This window comes from Stegodyphus dumicola, chromosome 6, assembly GCF_044657685.1.
Source record: "Stegodyphus dumicola isolate Sdum_Otavi_A_Nest chromosome 6, ASM4465768v1".
Taxonomy (NCBI): Eukaryota; Metazoa; Arthropoda; class Arachnida; order Araneae; family Eresidae; genus Stegodyphus; species Stegodyphus dumicola.
The window spans coordinates 112,934,809-112,960,725 of record NC_140773.1 but is presented as its reverse complement, the minus strand read 5'-3'; the positions used below and the strand labels follow the sequence as shown (position 1 = coordinate 112,960,725).

Genomic DNA, 25,917 nt, shown 5'->3' with positions numbered 1-25,917 from the left:
CTTAGTTTTATTTTATAATAATAATGAAAGTAATTTTTAGTTTAAATCATTGTAAATCAATCAATTTTAATTTGTATATTAATTTTATCATTACTATCGCGTTTAGATTATGATTTATCACACAACACCACCTCTAGGCCGTTAAAAGCCAAATAAACGTTTTTCGTTAGTTAACAAAATCGACAATAAGTGCGAATTTTGCTCGGAATGCAGATAATCAGAAAGCGCACAAATGCTAAATCTTTCTGAGGTGTGTCATTTTAAAAATGATTCCTGTCATGTAATTCTTATATAATGCAGATGACGCACGAAATTACATAACGGAAAAGTGAAACTTATATTTTTTCCAACAGTATTTGAAAGTATTCAAACCAAAACTTTTAATTTACCATTAATAATTAAACCATATATGTTCGTCTGTTGTGAAATTAAGCCAATTAATCATTCTAATTTTAATACGTAATATTGCTCTTCAATGTCTGTCTGTATCCTGCCAACTTGTAGGTGGGTGCTTATCATTACTGCCACAATAGCAACGCTGCAGTAAGTGAAATCTCTGTGTAAAATTTTCCGACATCTTATTCACTCGACTTTGCTCTTATATTGCTTCAGTAAAGATGATTAGTATTCGCGAATCCAGGATTGTATATTCTTAAAAGGAAAAATTATTGGACATTCATTTTCTTCGTCATCTACAATGCAGATAGAATGACATCTAGCCAGTGTTAATTGTTTGTCATTTGTTTTTATAATTCGAACACTGTGCTGTTATTTCCTTTGCTAGCGAATTCGTATGATTCAAATATAATTGTTATCACCATGATAAAGTCAAACTTGAGACTACAGTTGCACAGAGTGGTCATACAAAAACTTCTCCGATATATGAACCCTAGGGCCCTATCCTCTTAACCAATCGAAATGAAATTTCACATATTGTTATCTGAAGGTATGCGCTCGAGATAGTGATGATTTAAACTACAGAACTTCCACGGTTACGGTTACAGTAAAACAATTTCGAAATTTTCGAAAAACAACGCCCACGTTTTTCCTGCGTAAATTGAGGCCCACCAGCGGCCGAGCGGTAAAGTCGCTGAACACTGGTAGTTCGGTCCGAGGTTCGAAACCCGCGAACAGGCTGGCTGCATGGGCGTTTTCGTGGTTTTCCCCATGTGTAACGTGTATACGAGCCAGTTTCCCTTAGAAAGTCCTCCACGAAGGCATCCCTCCCCTTAGGCAGATAGCCCTAGTGTGTTTTGCCATAATTAAATACACCACACCACCTGCGTAAATTGATCAGCGCATTAACAAATCATGAATGATGTTGGAAATATACACATATGACGAAAATTGCCGGCGTAAAATATTTAAAAAGAAGAGCACTGTAAATGACCCAATGACAACATAAGTGAGGAGAAAACTATTATCGGAACTGCAAGTTTTCGATGTACCCATCTGCGCTGACGATAACGCATTTATTACAGGAGATTGTTGACAACAATGACGAATGGAACATCGCAGGAGGAATCTGTTAAATTCACATATTATACCATCTATCAGTTTTGACAAATCTAGCGGATCTGATGATTATCACTTTAGATTTAGATTTCCGATAACCTCCAGAACCATAAATCTATTTTGAGTGAGGTCGGGAGAATCGCAGCGGCCACGAAAGGCTAAAGTTACGGGATATGACTTTGTCTCAATACTATTGCAGCACTTCCTGAACACCCGTGGTTACGTGTGGGCGAGCATCATCTTGCGTCCATACAATATCATTAACGACATCTCGCTGCTGCAATTCTAGAATTACGTAATTTTGCAAGATTGTTGCATACGGAGCACTTGTGATGGAGCACGTTTTCATACCTGTGGAAGTCACCTCTTCGAAGAAATACGGGCCGAGAAGGAATATGTTTGCTAATTTGCACCACAAGTCACTTTAGCGTCGTGTAAAGTCGCTGGTACTACATCATGAGGATTTTCGTCAGCCCAGTGAATGCAGTTCTTGCAGTTTACATTCCCAGTTATCCATCCATAACATCTGCAGCGACCACTTGCTGTCTTCATCATATCTGATGAGGTATACTGATGATATCGTTTTTTCGAATGTTTCACCCCGGCAATTTTCGTCATACGTATATCGTTCCAACGCCATTTATGGCATTATAATATCAATGAATATTTTCAATATCTGATCAATTTGCACCGGAAAATGTGGACGCTGCCATTGAAAAATTCCGAAATATTTTCACTTTAACCGTAACTGAGAGAGCTCTATTATTTTAAGTTATCCCAATCTCGAGCGCATACTTCAAATAACAATATCTGAAATTAATTTCGACTGGTGCTCGGATAGGCCACTATGGGTTCATACATCAGGGAAGTTTTTTATGACTATTCAGTGTATCCAAAATGTTTAAAAATATATATACTGGGCAATGGAAATCAAATTAATTATGGTATTGAGGGAGACAGATATACTTGCCTGCAGTGTTGCATAGCTAAAATATCATTTCTATGGGAAAGACTTGAAATTTAAAAAAAAAAGAACATAACATGAAATTTTATGACAAGAGGATCACAGAGAAGTAAAATGTAATGGCAGTGATCCATTCAGTTAAATTCTAAGCGATATTAAAGACAGTTTTTTTCTCAAAGTGTAAGAGTAATTTTACCTCCGGGGAAAAAAACATATTTTCAAACTCATGCAAAGGTAAAGAAAGGATAATAAGGCATTACTGTTTACACATAAATATGTACACAGAGAATTGGTATGAATAATCTAATATTTGCTTAGAATTTTATTAATATGGTAAATTGCGTAAAATAAGCAGTATTTCAATAATAACATAATTCTGTAAATCATCCAACCTTTTATTATATTTCCTTAATAAAGAGAATTTTTAATTCCATCGCGTTATTTTCTTAAGTTACACAAATTTCAGTAATAAGTGATTTACAATGCACAATAATCTGGATGTCACTAATGTGTTCTATCGTGTATATCTTTAAAAAGGTGAACTGCAAGTAGATGCGATGCGTGTTTCCGATCCTGATGAACGTTAGCGAGCAGGAAATCGTGTCTTTGGTAATTTAAAATCATTTCAGAATTTCTACCTTATGTGATGAAAATTGTACATATGTACTCAAGACTGTTTAAAGAACTTAATGAAAGGTGTAGTTTTTCAGCTTACACGAAAAGTATTACACGAATGAGCTCTGCTTTATGAAACTCATTTTCCTCGTTTTACTCATATTTTGCTATATAAAATGTATAAAAATGCTCAGGGCTTATTTCCTAACTGTTAGTCCTAAAGCCAGATTGTCACATGCGAATGCTTTCAAAATTGAGCATACTATGAAAGCATTTTCAGCATTGTGCGTAAGAGAATTCGACAGTTATAAAATCTAATATTTCACATAATCCCATAAGAATAAAATTTTTAATTAATAAAATATTCATTATGCATTTAATGCCAGATACTTTATCCAGTATAAAAGTATTAATCATCAAAACAAGTGATTTCAAGTTTTGAGTTGCTCCCTAATCTTTAAAGATATCAATTTTCACTCAGACATACGTATTAAAAACTAATCTAAATCATTAAATTCGTTCTTCAATAACCATATTACATGTAGAAGTTTGGTTTTAAATGAACAGTAGAAAGAAAAGATCGTGATAAGAGAAATATCTGGAAGCAAAATATAAGTATGAAATGCAAAATTTCTAATCGCAGAACTTGGAAATTACCAACTGCTATCATACAGTTGCAACTTTATAATGATATGGATGCCATATGCGACAAGATTAAAATGTTATTTAATACACAATTAAAAAGAAATTGAAGAGTTGTACTTCTCAAAGTTACAGTATCAGAGTTGAAAGTTATGAATAAGAACAGTCAAAAATCCCATATTATTTAAAATAATGTCCTACAGCGCAGGCCTTTTTATTCCGCTGTTCATCAATTTTTTTTTAAAGAAAACTAATAGGGTAAAACACTTTTCTTAAAGCAACAAAAGTAATTTTATAACATTCAAAACTAATTCCTGCCAATTTGTAAACTAAATTCTTATTAACAAAAATTAGTGTAAAGCATTAATAAGTATTAAAAGCATTTCTTACGGTTAATTAAAATCTAAGTCAATCGCACTTTATATGGTAAAATGTTATTGGAATTTTAAAGATTCCGCACCATTTCAAAGCAGTGTTTCTTTCCTTTACAGTTGAGGCTGTTACCTTAAGGATGTACACTTTCAATAACAATATATTCTAGCTTCCTTTAAATTTTAAGACTGTATGGAAAAAGAAGTATAGAATTGTATCAATATCCATATATCTAGAATAATTTTAATTTTTCTGTGGAAATCTGAAATGTACAGAAAATAAAAATTACAGACGGTTCACACATTTTCAAGCATTTCTAGCATTCTAATATTTCACCGGATGTTGTTTCGAAATGGTTTCCATAGCGGAATCAAACCTCATATCATCAAATAATATCCATTCAAACGAGAAAAGTATAGTAATTAAATCATTCACGTTTCAACCTCGTCGTTAAACCGTTGCTAAAAAGGTTGCATATATACACGCACTCTTTGACTTCTGAGAAGGATTAGATAACAAACCAACCGTTCCCTCAGTGCAAAACGTGTTTCTACCACTCATTCCTATTTTTGCATTTGAGTCACGTGTCTTTAATTGTTGTTCCGTGAAGGATCGATCTTGCTGCAAACTATGGAACGCCGTCCTCGTAATTTGCTCGTCCTACTTGAACGAAAGGAGGTCGATTTAGAAGTGTACTACTTTGAGGTTGTAAAATGAAAGGTTGGGGGGGGGGGGTTTCGATATGCTTCATTAGTTAAATAAGTGTGAAATTACATAGCTACAGCAAGGTTTAGAGGATAACATTTTCAAGGTTGATAGCACTCAAGGACGTGTAGGTATAATTTTGCGCTGCTTTGAGCTTTACAAATATTGTTCTACAATAAAAGGGTTGAAGATATAAGTTAGTGGTTTTCAAGCATTACCTTGTGCGCTTTTATTTTACTTCTTGCTGAACTTTGTATTACCTCCTGAAATTGTAATTCCTGTCTCTTATTTTACACTTTCTGACACATATATTGGTAGAAATTTTGTTATTATTTAAGTATATTTTTACCATAATGGTATGAAATCGATTTCATCATATGATAAAAAAAGATGACACAAAACGACATGATTGTTTATGTGTCGATTTATGAGTACGCGCAATAGAAGGGGGGTTGTAAATCTATCACCTAGCTCGACCTAGAGAGTACTAAATAGAGGTAAAATTTATATTTACGATGAATTCCAATATTTTATTGGAACCAATTTTTTTTCCAAAGCCCGAATTTTTTTAATTGTTTTGATGTTTACTGGAAATGTTTATTAGGTTTAAATTCTAATATTAATAGATGATTTTTGTAACAGAAAAAAAAAAAAAAATTTTAACTCCGAATCTACAAATTTATGACTTCTGTTAAAGAAATTAATTTAATTTTTCATTAAACGTTTTGGCAACAAAACGCAGTCCAAACGTCTTGGGAAATACAAACTTTTGAATAAGCCTTTGTCACCATGAAGCATGATTACATAATGGAATACAAAGTACGATCTCATATTAAAAATGCTTTAAGAGAGAACTTTATAAATGAGAACCGTTGTAGCAATAGAAATGGGCTCGAACCCTTTTCTGCTACTATAACGGTAAGTAATTGTACTATTGCTATAACAGTAAGTACTTCTATTACTATAAGTATTTTTAGAAACAGAATAATTTCACAACAAAGACGTTATGCAAATTTGAGTTTCTGAGTAACGGTGCCGGCTCATTTTTCAAGTAAATAGATTAGGGATCATTGTATAAATTGAGCATTTGTTATTTCATAACAGATACTGCCATCACTGTAAAAATGCAGGATCTTGCATAACGGTACCGAACGAAATACTTCCATATAAAATTACAATTATTTCATTTCATCGCTTGCATAAGAAATATATCAGAAAAGCAAATTAAAGCCCGGATTGTCAAAGTCCCGGAAACTTTATGTTTCGGAAACATGAAGGAGATATGCTGGGCAATTTTTATAAATGTGCCGGCATTGTTAAAAAAGGCGTTTTGCTCTAAAACGTTTTATTACATAACACAGTTTCGCAAAATTTGACAAATTCAAATTTCAATGTAAATCTCACAGAAAAGAACATCAGTGCAGAAAAAGTCTTTTAAAATATTTTTCAGTTTATGAATATTTTTATGGAACAGATTTTTCAAAAAAAATAATATGTATTAAATGTCTGAGAATTTGAAAATAAAATAACTTTTTAATGTGCTTAAACTTTATTGCACTTACTGTGGTTGGAGAAGGCTGAAAAACTATGCGAAATATTTTTACATTGCGGCAGAGAGAAGTAAAGGAAATTGTGTCACTTTATGTGGTTTTATATGTTAGTAAGTTCACTTTATGTGCTTTTTACTGATGTACATTAAGGACAGATCAGTAAGGATTAGATAAATTTGTAAAAGAAAATTCAGTTGTTATAAGACGCATTCGTGCAAAAATAATTTTGAAAACATTCTTAGGATAATTTCTCAAGGTACAACATTTGCTTTTAAGACGGAAATAATAAATTCAAATTACTGTATTCAATACAATGTTTTTTAATTTGTTACGACTTTTTTGTTATTTTATTTCTCTAAAATAAATAAATAAGTTGGTTATGGTGAAAACCTGCAATAATCCATGAGTAAGGCTTTAAATAGAATGAAGATGTTTAATTTCTGTTCCTTAAATGGCAAAGTTTAGTATAAATATAAACAATAACAAAAGACATTCACATGCTGCTAGTGAAAATTTTAGAAAAGCTTTAAGAAAATATCAACGCACGCAGTACAAGTTGGCATATAAAAATATATATCGCTACAAACTGCATACCTTTTTCAAAATGTTTCGATCGAAAATCCATCAAGTGCTTCCTACAATTGTTAGATTATAACAGTGAATCCAATTAGCCGAAATCTCAATAGTTGATTTTACGACTGCAAGCACTAGAACTTGTGTTTTCAAATCACAAATTCCTTGTCAAATTAGAGATATACGGAAGTTTTAGAACCTTACAAAGTACCTGCTGTGAAGACTTGAAAATAATTGTTTTTCTAAAATTAACTACAAAATTAAAAATTCAGCCACCGTTATTAAAAAAAAATGGGAACCTAACATATAAAAAAAAGGAGAAAAAAACAACTCGTGGCTTACGATTGATGCTCGTTGTTCTAAATCGCATAAAAAGCTTTCTTACTACTGTAAGAGAGAACCTTACTACCGATTCACCAACCCACGGTGGAGTAGGTGTAAGTACAGATAAGGATAAGAAAATGAAAGCGCAGCTTGATGAATTTAGGCGATAAGGAAAAATAAAAACGGAAACTTTCCGGTGACATCATTGTTTTTTCACGCCTCGTTTAAGCTACCAAGGTAATGCAAAATCATTGTATACAAACGACTATAATTTTTTATACGGTTCTCAAACCTTTTTCTCCTCGCGAAAATACATTCCATTTTCCTCTTGCTTGGAAACTAAACAGGGTACCTGTCATGAACACTTTTTAAATAAATTTGGTCTGCATTCTGCCTCTCTTGCATATGTTAAAATTTAAACGCTTATGAAAGGAAAATTATGTTTCACGAAGCTCATTTTAAAGGTATTAATTCTAACTTCATTCAGCAAATGTCCTTGAAATAGTTTTTTTTTAATGGGATTTTCTTTTCTGTTCCTCCATTACATTATTTTCTGGTGCTTAATCTAATAAATTTCTAAGAATAAATATTAAAAACTCTTAATTTAGGATACATAAGTTAAAATGAAATTGTAATTGAGTCTGTACATTAAGTTACGTCTTTGGCGCAGTAAAACTGATCAGTTATTCTATTCTGAATAAGATAAATGCTTTTACGAACTTGGATACGTAAAAGTTACGAACTTGGATACGTATACGTTCGTATATTACGAACTTGAATAATTTAGAAGCTCATTTAGAAATCATAAGCAGTATAGTATAATATACTTAAAAGGGAAAAGAATGACACACGAAGAAAAACAGTATGTAAGAGAAACAAAGTTTTGACTGACATAAATTTTATTGATGTAGATTTCATTAATGTTGATTGAGCCAGATTCGTTTTTATTGCACTCATTCTTTGAATAAATTACGTTTTAGAAAGTTTGCTTTATCTTACAACAGTGTTGATTTCTCGCATGTATAAGCATGTATGTAATAAAATCTTGAACAAATAGATTAGACAAGAGCACTTAGTCAAGTCTATATTCATTTTCTCGATCACGCAGGAAAGTTACTACTTTACTTCTTTAAACATTGATCCTAAATGCATATTTACAACTACGAGATTCTCAAAATAAGCAAGAGAATTATAAGGAAATAACTTCAGCACAGTATGAAGCTGGATTCTATACATGTAAAATACATCTCTTTATAAAATTATAGTAAAACAAAACGCTTAGTTAATATAATATTCACTGTATGTTAATACAAATGTTCTTTACATTTACGTGCAAAATGCGCTGAGACGTTAATAATTATTAACAAATTTAACACAAGTAGTTACAAACTTAATCACGAGCGTTTTTTTTCTTCAATACAAAACCGCTAACAGCCAAAACAAGAAAATGACCGTTTCTAGGCTTTCTGCATAGTCTCGAAATATGGTTGAATAATATCGAATTTCGTAAATAATAGACGCAAAAAATGATCTATGCCCGTGAGTAGGTTTTAAAATATCTCTTCAAAATTTGTGTGAAAGTGCAGAAGCGTTTGTTTTTAACTACTAAAGCTGGATATTTTGCGAATGGAGATCATACGAAGAGTTAAATTTAATATTTACAGACCCCATCTATCTCTGAATTTTGAATCCATTTTCAGAAAATTATCATCAAATATCGAAAAATTAAAAGTAAAGGAGCACGCGCATTTAATAAATAGATATCGCGTAATTGTACTCTTTTGCTTTTCACAAAACTCTATAAATTACGAGAAGCTTTTCGTGCATTTAAAAAGTTTATAAAAGCTGGAGGAAACCATCTCAATTCAGTTGTTGTTTGGATAACTGTTGTGTTTATTTATTGCTGTTAATGACTGTAGCGAATTTGCGGTGAAATCAGATTAGCTTTCTTTGTTTTGAATACAGTTTTTCAGAACCTTTTAATAGTTTAAAATATAACTACTGTGAGATATTACGATACTGTACGAATATCCCTGAGGATGTTTAAGCATTTTGGTTTTATCTGTTGTGATAAGAATAAATTTTATTCACTTTTCATTAGATTTGTGCATTCAATCTATTACGAACCCGTACACACGCAACAATATATATGTGGGATATAGTCAGCGAATAGCCAGCGAGGTCTGACGTTACCTTTAGTAGCAGCCATTCTGAAAAAAAAAAAAATATTGTAACCTCGAAATCAGTTGAGATTACAAAACATAATGCAAATATAAAAGAACAAGATTATGCGACATTTCGATTTTATACTACTACAGAAGCACGCAGCTAATCAATATTTAACGTTTACAAGTAATTCTTTCGAAAACGAGAATAATCAAAAACAATCTGAGAGGGATCATTTAAGCAGTCAAGAAACGTTTAGCGCTCGACCAGAATTATCAATATTAACACCTCAAAAAATTATTCGAGACAGATCATTGGGCATTGAAAATTAATCCGTTTAAAGCATTATTCGATTCGTTAACAAAATCCTGATTATTAGAAATTACTTGTATATAGTACATAATATGTAAAATTTACTTCAATTAAATCTTTTCCAAAAGACAGGTCTTTACATGCCTAAGAAGTCCCTTCTCAAACCAAAAGGCTTTCCCTAAGAACATACTATAGCATCTCAGAAATTGTTTTCTATTTTCTTAAAAATATAAGTTACCATTATAAAATTTGAATTTCAAAATTCTTGATATGCAGTAATTTAACTATATAATTAGGAATTAAAACTGCTATAACTTGTATAAGATTTAATGAATACTAGCTAAAAATTACTTTAATTTTTAATCTGCTTATGTATGAATTTATATATTTCAGAAACATATCAACATTAGCCCTATCACAAAAGCAAAGTAATAGATAATTTTTTAAAATTTACAAACAAGACTTATATATCTGAAACAAAGAAAAACATCAGTAAGTTATCTTTTATTTATTTTTCTCATCTTTATCGAAACAAACATCATACACCTAATATCTTATGCGTAGAGTGAAAAATGTTCAGGGTCACTAGATTTTTTTTCAACTACGACAGATACTACAAATGTAAGCCTTCAAGGCTAAGCATATTTACAGCAATGTAACAGGTTTTGGTATTAATATCATGAAAATGAGGACATGTGGCTGCCGCTAGAAAGTTAGAAAATTCTATAATGGAAATATTTCTGACTATGAAAATCATTAGAGCGAAGTTCTGTCTGGAAATGAGCAACTTAAACAGTAGAACAACAAATTTAAAGCTGAAAAATACATGATCCGGAGAGTAGTGGCAGGATAAATCGTGATGTTTCGTAATTTGACATGCGATTTAGATTTATACTAATAACTCCACAGCCGAAAAAGATTCGAATTAGCGTTTCTAGGGCAAAACTAATCTAGCTACATTGCAATAACTAGTTCATACCCTAATACATATTATGTCATAAATTTCAATGAGTGAATTCAATAATTTGTTGTTTCAGATAAAGATTTCCATTAAATAAGACGACGACTGAGTGAATATATATATATATATATATACCAACTCCTAGGTGAAGGAAATAGAGGCAAATTAAACTTTAATTTAAGGTCGTATGTAAAGGGAATCCTAATTAACATATCTAATGAAAATGTGGTGAAGTCATAGAATAAATCCTATTGTAGCGGAGAATAACGCAAAATAAAATAAAGAACACGTTTAAAATTCATCGCATATTCAATTCAGAATAAGCCTCATGCAGAAACCTAAAAAATCAGAAACACGGCGGTAAATTTCAATAAACTGGCTAGGGGGGTCAAAATGTGGGAAAAAATTAAATAAGGAATATGAAATTTACAGCTTTCATTGGATCAGCATCAGGAGTTGGTGCAACGACAGAAGAAAATAAATAAAACATCCATTTTCTGAAACGGCAAAAGACACAAATTAAAGTTTCAAACTAAAAAATAGTCTTAGGAAAACAGTAAAAGCAATCTGTGTCGTTATCTATCCAATCTCTAAAGACCGAAGTAAGCAGTATAAACAATTGCAAAATTAAAGAATCAGAAACATGGACAAATTCAAAAAGAGTTCAAAATAATAAACAAATTTAAAAAATTAGTTTAAGTAGATCGAGTCCAAAAACTAAAAATAATAATCCAATATTTGAAAACAAACCACAAGGAAATTTTTAATCCTATATTTTTTTCCAAAAAGCAGTTCTGGAAAGCAGTTATTCGGATTCAGTTTCAGAAAGCAGGATTTGAATTCAGATCTGAGAAAATTTTTAGATTCATGTCATCTTCGTATTCGAAGACAATTAATTAGAAGAAAATAAAGTGAAAATCAGTATTAGTTTCAATATAGAAAACTTAAATGAGAAAAATTAGCAAAATTTTAACATCAAATTAAGAATATTCTAACTCAAAAATGAATGATTATTAAATCGGTTCTTATAATAAAACCAATTTAAAGAATACGAGTAAAAGATTCAACGGCAGATTTGGAATAAATGATGTAAAATCAGTTTTCGTAGACGAGCATATTTTCTACTTAAAAATATATGGTTACATCCCTTTATTGACCATGATTATCACTTAACTCTTCTGATAGAGCCGTGCTTTAAATTCTCTTGAGAATAAATCTCGATATGATATACTGAAATTCAGTAAGACAGTGACAAGATAGTCAAAATAAACAAGCTTTGAGTTATCGCCGAAATACCGTAAGTGTATTGATATCACTTGAATTCCATAAAAACTATATTCGTACTGCATGTCATCTGATGTTTTTATATGCAATATATCGTTGAAATATTGTTCTTTCTCTTTTAGGGCTTTAAAAATTAATATAATAGTCTGATTTAGCTTCTCAAATTACTCAGAATTACCAAATGAACTTGCGTGTATAAGATACGATGAACATTCGGAAACTGGTACGTATTAGAAAACTAAATTATAGCATTTACAATATCTGATGATGGAAATCCAAAATTTCAAGTAAAGCATAAATGGATTCTAATAAAGAATAGCTGAAACTACTCACATTAATCTTTGTGAACTGAATAAAATCCAGTATAATATATGACTTTTTAAGTAAGCATAACTTATTGGACAAAACTGAGTATCATTTTTAAGAATTCATGAGTTAAAATTTTCTTCTCTTAATTTATGTTAGTAAACTTTTTCTCTAATAATATGTATTTTAATATGTATAATCCATACGTCATTGCAGTTGTTATTAGAAGCACGAAATACAAAGTACTTCTAGATATTTGGAATGTTTAAGCATCAAAAATAGGTAAATGAAAAATGTCAAGATTTATCAATCATCGAGATTTTGCAGTAACATATAAACTTAATGGTTTAAAATAGATAAACAAAATTAAAATGATAATCTCGTTTTTATTTTCTTGTACGAAGTAAAGAAACTATTGCAATCAGGTATCATATTTCAAAGAAAATATCCATTTTGACTGCTCTCGAATCCATTTGAGCAATGTTTTTGAGTGATATCTGCACGTACGGGCAGAATAAAGGACTCTTTTTCTCATAACGGATTTTAAAATGGATTCAGGAGAGTTTTTTTCGTGACATCTGTACATGCGTATCTATCTCGCATAACTCAAAAACGAGTAGCATCAGTGCGTTGAAATTTTGTATATGGGACTGCTATAACATGTAGTTCTGTACCTCTCTTATTTATCCGCTCTGTTACTCTGCTCGGTGAGCTCAATTTTTACTTCCTTGAAAAATGAAAGAAAGTATTGCAATCACGAAATATTTCGGATATTATATTTCAAAGAAAATACTCATTTTGATCGTTCGCGAATCTATCTGAAAGATTTTTTTTTTTTTTTTTGCGTGACATCTGTACGTACGGACAGAATAAAGTACTTTTTTCCAATATGGATTGTAAAATGGATTCATAAGGGACTTTTTCATGACGTCTGTACGTATGTATGTAAAAATTTAATGCGTAGAAGAAATCCAGTACTTTAACCTCTGGCTGTAAACATGGCTGGGAAGATGAAGGTGAAGGCTTGGTGAAGCAGATAACAAAACTGAGTTGAAGAATCACCATCTTTAATTTTACGCATCTCAAATCATCTGTATGGCAGACAAATTTACTTTTCAATCATCGTTGAATACAATAAATTTTTATATACACAGGTAAAAAGATACGATCTCATTTCAGGCAGGAAAGCATAGATGGCGCAGAGTTTTTTGCATGGCAGAAATCAGGAAAAAACGAACGTAATTCCTCGCAAAGCAGTATTTATACTACGTAGGTGATTTATGCAAAGCTAAGCCGTGATTGGTTAAGTTACCGTTTTCAGCAATGTTATGTAACTTGAAAAGATCTCGAATTTGGGAGAACGGATGAATTTAGGAGGGGGGGGGAGAATAGTTAATTTTGAGGTCGTCAATTATTTTTAAAGCAACTATCGTATTTTGTTATATCTTAGATATTCCCAGCTCAAGGAGGAAAGGCGTAGCGACAGAGAAGCCTTTTTAAAGAAAAAAACGTTAAAGCACTACCAAATGAAGAAAAACATAAATCATAAAATTTTGATAAATATAAGTAATTAAATAACTGTAAAGTATAAATTCTGAATAACAATTTTTAAAAATAAATTTAATTTTTAGCGTACTTTTAAATTTTTCAGCATTTTAGTGCAAAAGTCTTCTTGTCTGAGAGTTCATATAATCGTAATTATTCAGGTAAGGTTCTTGTTATCACAGAGTATCACAAATAAAAACTTTACGTAATCATTACTTATAATTCAATGTAACACACATAAATATTTATGATACTAATTTCCATATTGATAAGTTATATTTTAACACTATAAATATGATAGGAGTAACATTTTCAGAAATTGCGGTTTCACCGTTATTATCTTTCGTTTGCAATTCCTGAGTTTACGAAACTGGAAGACCTCGCAGTGCTTCTAAATAAACATAGCCATCATTAGGGCTATCCTCTTGAGTTAACCAGTGTATTCTTCTACACTAGTGGCTCAGGGATGCTTAGGCAGTTACTTGAAAAGGCCTTCGTTTCTTGTGCAAGGTAACTGGCCTTCGTGAACTGCTCTAATAGATTCATAATAAAAAAAAGTATAATAATAGTAATATATAAAAAAATTACATTCAGTCATAAAATGAGAGCCGCCAACATTATCTTATACGAAGAGGGTAAAAGGAAAAACTGCAGAGAGCTAATAACAGGCCTCTGCTTCGGAAAACCAATACTCCTTCAACATACTCTATTTAAATTTTAACATGCATTTCTAATAATTTCATATTACTTATCTATACTAGGTTCACTTACTTTTTGTATCCATTTCATTTTTAGGATAATTATAAAATTCTTATTCAAAATTTTCAACACAAATTAAAAAAATATAAATAATCTCAAAGGCCTTCCCTAAAAATAATTAAAAATCTAAAAATTCTTTACTTACCTTACTAAATTATTAGAATTCGAATTTCTAATACCATTTTTCATAACAAAATACTACACTTTTAATCCAATGCAAAAAGAAACAGCAGTATGTATACAGATTTTCAATATAATAATAATGATTAGCAATTTCAGTATGATGTTTTTGGTTTCATTAAAAAAAAAACCTTTTTAAAAAATAATCCATATCATAAAACGTAGAAGTCGATGAATAAATCGTACAATAAAAATCATTGCCATTTTTCAATTCAACTTGGACGAGAAAAGCAATTTTGAACTAACTTTTAATGGAGAAGATTTCTGACGCATAAATTACACGATGGAATAGCTGTAGAAAGAACGATGACCTTGATATTCACCAGATTGCGTTTTTGAAATAAACTCAGAATCTTCCTACACATTAATTCATTTTAAATATTTACACTTCAGGCACAATGACTTGCTAAATAGAAATACTTTTCGACAGCTCACTTTTTAATCACGAGAAGACCGCTACTCTTGATTCCAGAATCAATACATTTCGTTGAAGTCACTTTTTTTCTTCCAAGTACTTTATCCATTGGAGTTAGCAGCAAATATTCATCCTAGCAGACTCTTAAAATGTGATAGTTTAAGTGCGTAGTTCGTAATGACTGAATTAAAAAGGCAAAAATAAGAAGTTGACAAAACTAATTTCGACGAATCACCAGTTTATTTGTAGGTACATCAAAAATTGTTTCTTTGTAGACAATATATTCTTCGATCATCGTTGAATACAATAATTTTTATGTACACTGTTTTTAAAAGTACGACGTAAACATCTGAGACAGGAAACAATAAACGGCGCAGAGTTTTTTGCATGGGAGAAATCAGGAAAAAAAGGAACGTAGCTATGTCTTATGTCTTAACTTCGGGTAAGAGGCAATCGGCCTATTGCAGCCTTTACCAATATATTATTCTTGACTTTTTTTAATCTTGAGAATCAAGGGAGTTGAATCCATTAGAATGGAAAGTACTTGTACACATACTGTGCTAGAATTCAGAGATTTTTAATGAAGGCTCCAGTGCCGCCATCTGTTGAGATAAGTAATTTTAAAACATATGAGGGTGCTCATGTGGCTCCATCTATTTTTGGAAATGAAAAGCTTCTTAGTACTCTGGTGCTCCGGTTGAAACATGTATGTACTATGACCAATGAAAATTATTATGAACTACTATGTATGTATTATGTAGCAGGCTTAATATATTATGTACTATGTAAGCATGTATATGTATGAACTACGTATGTAAGCATGTATATGTATGAACTATGTAAGCAAGCATTATGTAAGCAAGATCTATGTATTATGAACTACTTGTATATAAGCATGTACTATGAACTATGTAACTATGTAAGCATATATTATGAACTATGTAAGCATATATTATGAACTATGTAAGCATGTATACAGGACCAACATATGCCCTTATAGTCCCCATGAGGTGTTGCCCCGGATAGTTGCGGAACCTGGACTAGACCCGAATAGTCTTAGTAAGCCGCACGGGTGTCCAGATTCTGCTCTCAACTCAACTCAACACAACTCTGGTGCTCCGGTGGCGCCATCTCTTGTAGGCATTTTTGAAAAAATTTTCATACTATTCTTTGGATAAGCAAGTATTGAAAAGTGATCATATGATGAAATAGCGTAGTTTGTCACAGTAGAAAACGGTGATGAATTTAGAAGGAAAGCAACCAAATCCAGAATAGTTAATTTTGAGGTTGTAAATTATTTTTGAAGCAACTATCGTATTTTGTTATATCTTATATATATGGATGTATCTCGCATAACTCGAGAAGAGTAGCCGTAGAATGTTGCTATAACATGTAGTTGTGCACATCCCTTTTTCGTTGTAATCGGCCACACCAAACTTGTATATATTCCTTTCCTGTTACCCGGCTCGGTGTCGTTATTTTTATTCTTACATGCTAGTAAATTCTGCATTTTTTACTTTAATGAATTATTTTGCTCTTGTTTTCCGGTTAACGTTTTTATGCCTTTAGTTAATCTGCATGTAATATTTGTAGAATTATCAAAAATTTAAAACTTTCAGTGGCGCTATGCCTAATGACGCCGCTATTTGTTTACATTCGAAACTCTTAGCAGAATAGTCAGTTTGTGCACAAACTTCAGTGACTTTTCGTCCAGTGGGAACAAATTTTAGCTCTCAGTTTTTTGCAAGGAAAATTTTTTCTTCCTGCCCACCAGCCGAATTGCTTGTTTTGGCGTAAAAAAAATAATTTAATTGTAAATTTTGTTTTTTAATTGTATTTGATGTCTTAGGTTTTTCTGCATTTTACAATTTTTAATGTAGATGTTTTAGATTTATGTACGTTGCTTTGCCGCGAAGGAGAAACAAAATTGTTTGAATGAGAAATATATGTATAATGAAATTTGAGGAAATAAGTTTTAATGAAGTTCAGGTAAAAAATGTGTACAATTTAATAAGCTGTACAAGGAAGGCATGTGGTGTCCGCCTCAGATATTTTATAGAAGCAGCTGTGAAAATAAATGCGTTTAATTGTGCATCTAAAATTACTTTCGCGTTCTTCTGTGATTGTTTTGTCTAAAATCCTTCCTTTCTCTACAGGTTGGTTGAAACGTTGTTGTGCAACATATTCTACGTAAACATGCACATTTCATATTTATGTATCGCTTCGGTGGCATGTTCTGTATGAAGTTATAGGCCTTGACACTCTTGTGAGTGCTTCCTTAACAGGATCTTTATGCTTTTCATTTACCTAGTATATTTGTGTCCATAAATGTCATTTGATAATAAAAGCCATTTCTACATTTCAGGGCTCTTGGCCGGCCACTTAATCAGTGCTGACAGATGACTTAGCCATCTATTCAGAAATATATCTTTTACGAATTCTGTGACATCGATGGCATAACATGAATTACATCCTTTGGGAACAAAGAGTCGGGCAGAAAAAATTTAGTTTTTGGAGTTTTGGGCCATACAATTCGTGCAACATAGTAAGATATTCATAGGCTACACAGTTAAAAATTAAGGATCTGTAAGACACACAAGCAAACTACCAGCTGTCTCTCATTCAAGGAGGAACACAAACAAGGAATACCTATATGTACAATGAATATGGAGTATAGATATAGATATATAAAATAGTGTAATTTATTGCGAATTTGTGTCTAAGTGTGACTATGGCATTACTTGCATATAGAAACAGTTGCAAATATTCTAAAATTTAATCTCATACCAGATAGATTACAGAGATTAAATAGTAATAATTTGAAAAGCGTTTTCATCTTTTCAGGAATTTTTAAATCAAAATGTGAGTTCTACTATGCATTTAATTATCCTTGGAAATGGAATCAGAAATAAGAATAAAAATTTTAAATTATATTACTTAAAAATAAGTAAGTAATAAATTGCAAAAGAAGTTTTTATTAAATAACGCATAATGTTATAAAATATTTCGTATCTTACTGTAAGGAATATACACAATTTTTCCATATCTTAAAAGTATTTCAAAATTTAATTCAACGAAGCTAAGTCTTCTGATTATTATGTCACAGCTAACACAATGTTACTCCTAACATGTGAGCAAAAGAAGTCTTAAATCCTATCTTAGTTATTGATTAAGTTTATATTTATGTGGATTCCAGATATGTAATAAAAATAATTTTTTTTGGATATTTATGCACAAAGCGCTTATTTGTACGCTTGTAGATTGTTTTTCCTATTTAATACATTTTGAATTCCCTTTGTGATTCGTAAATACACCAATTATCTAAATATGTTTATATTTTAGATGTAGGTTTAAATATATACTTTTCGACTTAGAAATACGATTATATTTCCGGCTTTGTTAAAAATATTAAAAATTGCTGAGTAAAATGCAGTTTAATGAAAGGAAAATTTTCAGAAATAATGAAATTAGGTGTTCCTGAGCAGAACGGATTTTAAGTGATGAAAGAAGTATGCATGTAAGTTTAATTCAACAACGTTTGTTCCCAGGAAAGATCGGAAATACATATATAACGAAACTTTTTGTCACATTATCTTTAATATGTCATTTCAAAAATAAATAGCAATGCGTTACTATCAAAATTTTTGGAAATTGGTATTTATTAACCCAAAGGCTCGTTAGCCCAGAACGGCTATATGTCTTGAAAGAGCATTTTGCGTCGAATCACATAAATGCGACTTTTTATAATATTGTCACCAAATATTATCGCCGTGTGTTATACTTCAAGAAACTAAATAATGAAGGAATCTACATGAATGTATGTATGTTTCTCGAATTGTTGAAAAACAGCGGTATCTAGAATCATCAAATTTTGAATAATCTTCCAACCAAACATGGGCACATGGAAGTGCGAATTTGGAGTTTCGAATTTTTTTCATTGTCTACTTCACATTTTCTTACACTTTAATGAATTTTTGTGCGAAAAACTCAACGATTTTAAAGCGGCAACACTTTAGGAAATACAACACATTTTTATCTCCAGCGTGCGAGACTGTCTATCGAAAATTAAAAATATATGCTGTTTTCGAATATGTTTAACCCAAAGTAGCGTTAGCCTAAATGCTCTCAAAACGTGATCGTGTCTGTAAATAAAAAAACGCCCCTTTGGGCGTAGTATAAAATCTGAAAGCTTTCAGATTTCATTTATTTATTCATTCTCCAAATACTGAAGTTAAATATGTATTTTTTTATATAAAACACTTATTTTAAAATAGCCATTTCAGACTTTCTTCTCCTTTGTGCACAATACTGGCATTTAAATCGATTAAATATTGTCAGTTAATGTTTTTAATTATCTATCAAATCGTAAATACAACACAGCAATCCAGTTTGCTTCTGTTTTATATTCTGAATACCCTGAAAGGTAATGAGATTTTAATATAATGTTTGTTATTTGGAATGTGATTTCATTGCTTTTAATAAGCATCAGTCCCTAATTATTTGTATTCCTGAAATATCTTCCCACAAGAATATAGAATATCATAAAGTTAAAACAATAATAAAAGTATCGTACGTGGCCACGAGTGCAAAGCGCATCCAGGCAAAAACAACACTGTTTTGAATCATTTTGAAGAAGTTTTTTTCCATAACTTTTTCATATTTTTCCATAATGCTTTTTAACTGTTAGTAAGCAGCATTTTGAACCCTGCAGTATCTTTGATAGTGCTTCAAGGCTTAGGAAGTGAAACAATACGTTGCAGATATTATTATTTTGGATTTTCTGTTGTGAAAAGGATAGATCGCTAATTGATCAAGAGAATGCATGTAAGAATAACCGACAGCGCAAATCTATATGAAGCAAGAAATTGTTTTAGTTTCATGTTATGCATGGAAAAAACATTAAATCCTGCTTATAGGCAGGAGAAATTCCTATGGATTTGAATCCTCTTTAAAAGCTAGTAAAAATTCCAGCAAGAATGTTTTTGTATCCACTTTTAAGTATGCAAAGAATTAAATATTTCGATATTTAATTCTATATTCGAAATACAATGAAACATCATATTCATTACATTTTCGAAGTATTTACATCATAAAACTTAATTATTCAATTTAGATTAATTTACTTTTGCAAAATTTTTATGTTTCTTAAACTCAGTATCAGGTTACTTATATTAAAATTATGTATGTTTTAATTATCTAATCACATTTTGATTTTCTATCTTTGATCGGGGTTGTAGTACGCTAGCTACATAATATACTACAAAACATCAATTTTGAATTACAATAATAATTTCTTTTACTTCTTGAACAGGGTTTTATTACATACAGTTAATTGGATATTTTTCTACTGCAGATTTGGATATAATTACTTATTACAATTTACAATTAACACAATTTAGGAAAAATAATTGTAATTACAATTAATACAACTTATTAATTAATTAACACAATAATAATTTGTTTTACTTCCTTAACAGGGTTTTATTAGATAAAGTTAATTGGATATTTTCCTACTGTAGATTTGGAAAGCGAGATTTTTACTTTCAACATCTACGAAGATCACCATTAGAAAAACAGAAGAATGAATAAAGATTAACTGGTTCCATAAAAGGATCAATACAAAACTCTATAATGTGTACGTATGTTGTTTCCTAATGTTCTATTAATCGCCTTTAATTCTTTAGCCTTTAAAGATTATTTTTTCTGTTGCCTTCATCAGCGTTCATCTATTTGCATAAACAGTTTTTCGAAATTAATCTCTCTATTACTTTTTTATTTAAATATTAAGGTTTAAATCTTTCCTTTCAAAATCTTAAATGTGAAACATATTGCACAATATTTTGAAGAAAACGTTTCTACAAATTCATCATTTAGGCGGGAACACACAGTTATAAGACGAACGTTTTTAATGTATTGTAGAGTCATTGGTTTTCTTTTAAACAGGAGACGTGAAAAATGTACATTGCCCTCGCCAGGACTCGAACCCTGGTGCTCTTGAATACGCGTCGAGTATGCTTCCAGTTACACCACCAAGACATGCGGAAAGAAGGGAGAAAATACCTTATATACTGCCCCCTTCAAAAAGGCGCTGGGGTTTAGGGGACTCATTCGCCAAATCCTGGTGGTGACGAATTATCTTCCAAAATTTTTTTTAGTTCGGGCGCAACTTTTAGAGTCATGAGTCGTTTTTTTAAGCAAGAGACGTGAAAAATGTGCATTGCCCTTCCAGGGAATCGAACGCTCCGAATATGCTTCCAATTACACCACGAAAGCTTAGAAAGAAGGGAGAAAATACATTTCAGTATTAATAACGTAACAAGATAATCTAATTGTAGCAAAAGCATTCATGGGTTTAGGTTTCTTCATGATAGCTTTCCTAAGGGAAATTCCTACATCATATCTATATATATATGGCTAAAACTATAAAATTTTGAAAAAAATAGTTTCCTTTATTCTGAGCTGAATCTTGAAAGAAACAAGTGTTTTTAACTATTAAACCACTGATACAGATATGTGACAGCACACAGAAAACTGTGGAGTGCATATATCTTCTGTAAACAAGACTTTGAAATGGAAGGGAAGAAATATTAACTATTTTAAACGCAGAGTTATGAATCAAGTAATGGTCTTCAAACTAAATTCCTTGCTGATTCTATGACTCCATGCAAATCCTCTAGGTGTTCCACAATTCCAAGTCAAAATTCGAAAAAATTTTTGAATATCACGTGGGAGCCAAATATCTAAAATTCAGATATTTTTCTAAGCAAAGGTAAACATGATTATAAGCCAGAGTGGCGTGACAGAACAAAATTGTAATTTGTAGCTGCATAGCAAACATTTTTGACATTGAAAATAAAGTTAACACCAGAATTTATTCTTTCAAGGATTTTAGGTGCACTATAAAAACTATAAAGATGCAAAACTATAAAGATCTTAAACCCTTTTTTTACAAATTTTTATGTGAGCGGAAACTTATTTTCAACTTTACGTAACAACGAAAATAAAATAAATTAAATATCGAATGTGAAATACGCTAGCAAGTAACATCAATGAGGCTAGACTTCAACACTCTGTGCAAAAAAGTGCAAGCACATACCAGCTATTAAACTTACACTATAATGTACCTGTGGTTAATAAATTCATAACTATTAACAAATTTGTGTTAAAATTGTTTAATTGTATACTGAGATAATGATTTTTTCTTCTTTTTTCCACATCAAATGTGCATAATAATGATATATTTTCAATGCTTTTTAACATTAAATTTTTGAAATAATAAAAGTTCCCCCAACCTAAAATAATGAAATGTAGTTTTAAGGATGTTTTTAAAATATTGTTTTTCACCAAATCGACGAGCACTAATAACCATTTAAATGCTAACTATAACTATATCCCGGAAAAGTGATGATTACTCATATTGTTTCTAGAAATCTAAACTCACATGTTCGGATAATTAAAAGTAATTAAAAGAGGAAATATAGTCCTTGAATCGGTTCTTTGGAAAGCTATCGGAGGGGGAGGGAACAAGAAATCAATGACTAGAATGGTTGGTGCTTTGTTAATTGAGTATGGCAAAGCCCGCCAGGGATATCTGCCTACAGAAAGGGATAACTTTGTGGAGGACTACCTGAGGGAAACTGCTGTGTATTAATGTCGTACATCCAAGTGACAAAAAAGACCTCCAAAATGCATTTACCTTGAACCCAAAAGGGCGTAGAAACACAAGCAAAGCACATACGATATTCCATTAATTTACGTATCATAAATAATAAAATCAAAATTGAAACAGTCGTGGAGAGAAATTTAGATATACGTATACGAAAAATATGTAGAACGATTTTAATTTATATATATTAATCGAATGTGAAAACTATAACAGTTCGATTTAAAAGACATTGAAAGAGATCCATGCTATTTCATCTGCGCAGGTAGTATCGGATTTATGAAGAGGACAGCCCCTCTCACCCGAATATTTTAGGGCCGTCATCTGAAGATACATAAAATATTTACCGTTTTCCAAAAACTTTTTAATGAATTGGAGTCATTTATTTTGCTGGTGTTACCCCTCCACGATTTTGGATCCAGCTCCCAACTGGACTTGGGAAACCCAAACTTCTTCCTCCGCACATATTTCAGAAAATACACTGATCTAAAGCACCGGGTCTAATTTGGTGAAGTTAAGGTTCCAAAAAAAAATTAAGTTCTCTCTGATTGCAATCATATTGAGGTCATGAAACACTCAGGACATTTTAGTACAAAATATTCTTTATGATGGAAATCAAATGAAGAAGAGTGTCGGAAACAAGTTTACCAACATGAAAAAAAAAATATGTTTAGACTGACGCTGTCAGATCAAATACTCTATAAATGAAGCATAAATAAAATTCACATCTCCTGCAATAGTACTCCTACAATAGATTTAAAATACTGAATTGTATATCACTGTATGACAATACTCTAAAAATTAAGCATAATCATATCAAATCACTGGCATTTTTTTTAAGAAAATGGATGGGAAATTAATACAGAAAACTTTATTTGCAATTTAACAAATATTTTTCGATTAAGAAATTTTCGTCCATGTGTAATATATGGTAATCGTTACGAATAAAATTTCCGGGACTTTATCATAGAAATCCAGCATGCAAGATAACACTTACATAGATAAGATACAGTATGTACTTCAGTTTGGAAACGTTTAAAACTGACGGAGGTTTAAAAGAGGAAAACCTGATAGTGTTCTCTAAAAATTATTTCTTTAAGACAGATTTTCAATTACAAAATGAGGCTTATGAAAAATATGATTGAACATGGTACATTTTATAATATCGTTCCATATAAAAAGTGTATTTTATAATTTTATAATGTTGCAAAATGGGATATGTCCTGCTTCCCTAGACAGTGATGTGGTTAATCTAATTCGACACTTCTGAACAGATGGCCAAATCTTAATCTTGTGTTCATATTTAAATCACTCATGTAGGTATTGCTTTGGTGACAAAAGTGTTCACTGCATGCGAGACGTTATCATATTTAAAAATTGTTTTTCTCCCTGTTTACTTCCTGTCTTAAACAAATTCAAAAACTAATACGAGAATGAATAAGTTTTTTAAATGTTTCGAAAGTAATAATTTCGCTTGAATATCCTGAGCATGAAGATTACAATTGAATAAAATAAAGTAATAGCATAAAAACAGCGCATAAAGGCATTGAATGTCTAATTACCTCAAGCAGCGAAACTTAATATATTTTCTAACTTTAATCTATTGAAAAACTGTTGTAATGATAAATAAAACTCAAGCATGTATCTGTCGCTGACGTACTACTAATAAAAGTTTCTGTGTAAAATAACATATTTCATAAAACACTTAAAACAAGAAAATATAAAAACTAAGAATATGCAGAATAATCGTAAATAATATTGTATAGATTACTATTTTACTATTTGTAACGCAAAAACATTCACCTAAGCTTTTGAAGTTTTAACCAAGTTATATTCTTTTACATTACAGTCGAATTAAAAACAGAAATAAACAGAATTTAAAAAAATAATAATAAATAACAAATAAATTCTGAGTAATCAAAAATTTCACTTTTGAGAAAGTTAACAATGATTACGATTTCTGCATTTCGATATTCATTTCAGCTTGTAAGAAATTTTGATTTATCGAATTTCAAATAAACGCAATTCATAACTGCCTCTTCTATATTTCAGTATTTTACATTTCTTGAAGTAAATTGTATTTTGATAGAAATTCATATTTTTACAGACTGAACTATCTTTCAATTTTGTCTAAAAAAAACTTATTTAGAACTATGAAACTAACTTCCATTACATTAAAGTTATATAAGTTATTATTATAATATAAAAAATAATAACAAATTTTATCAGTTATTCTGTGATGAAAAATATATACTGTATACAGAAAATATGTCACAAAGATATTACGATATGCTATGAACCATCTTACAGACAGTGAAATCGTTTTTCTTTTCCACTAGTTGATATTTTTTAAATTATTATTCTCCTGAAATTACTGAGAAATCAAAATTTGTACCTTCCTCTAGAAATAATTTAATCAAGTTACTTACCAGGAAAATAAAGTTTCTTTATTTCCTACAGTACCACCTTCAGTAACATGAACTTTTTCCGGCTCTCGCTGGGACGCATGTTTTCCGTGAGCTATTGTGTTGACAATCAGCTTCATCCGTGCCTAAGCGACAGGATCTCTCTCACGAGAATTTCCACCTCCAAACAAAACTATCCGCTGCGCCATCTGGCGGGTATTTTTTCCTCAACAATCGATAACATCATCGTAAAATTCTGTCAAGGAAAAGAAGAAAGGGAAAGGAAATAGAGTGCCGTATCTTCATTTCATAGTTCTCTATTCATGGGAAACACGTCGTATTAAATACATTGCTTGGATGTACATGAAGCGCCTCTGATCGTAGGGCAGATGGTTCTAATTTATGAGAAATAATAGCGTAGTGGAAAGGTTTAGTAAGAGAAAAGCAAATATTCAGTCGAAAGAAAACAGATAAATTTTGTCTTTATGTGAGCTATGAGTATAAAAATACTCAGAAAGGTAAATGCTAAATGTTAATAGAAATGTTTCAATACATTTTCGTCCTTAACATTACTGAAGAAAAAAAAAAAATAATAATGAAATACTGATAGCTGAAAGGCCTTTCCTACTTTTTGAACGCAATAATTTATCAAATTTTATAA

General features: G+C 31.0%; 1 protein-coding gene across 1 annotated transcript in view; it reads right to left on the bottom strand.

Moving 5' to 3' along the window:
• Positions 1 to 25,439, bottom strand: part of LOC118202257 (serine/threonine-protein kinase NIM1-like) — an 85,363-nt gene extending 59,924 nt beyond the window's left edge. Inside the window, exon 1 of the mRNA XM_035374406.2 lies at positions 25,281 to 25,439. The gene's annotated coding sequence lies outside the window, so the exon portion shown is untranslated. The remainder of the gene's footprint in view (positions 1 to 25,280) is intronic.
• Between the last annotated feature and the right edge of the window lie 478 nt (positions 25,440 to 25,917).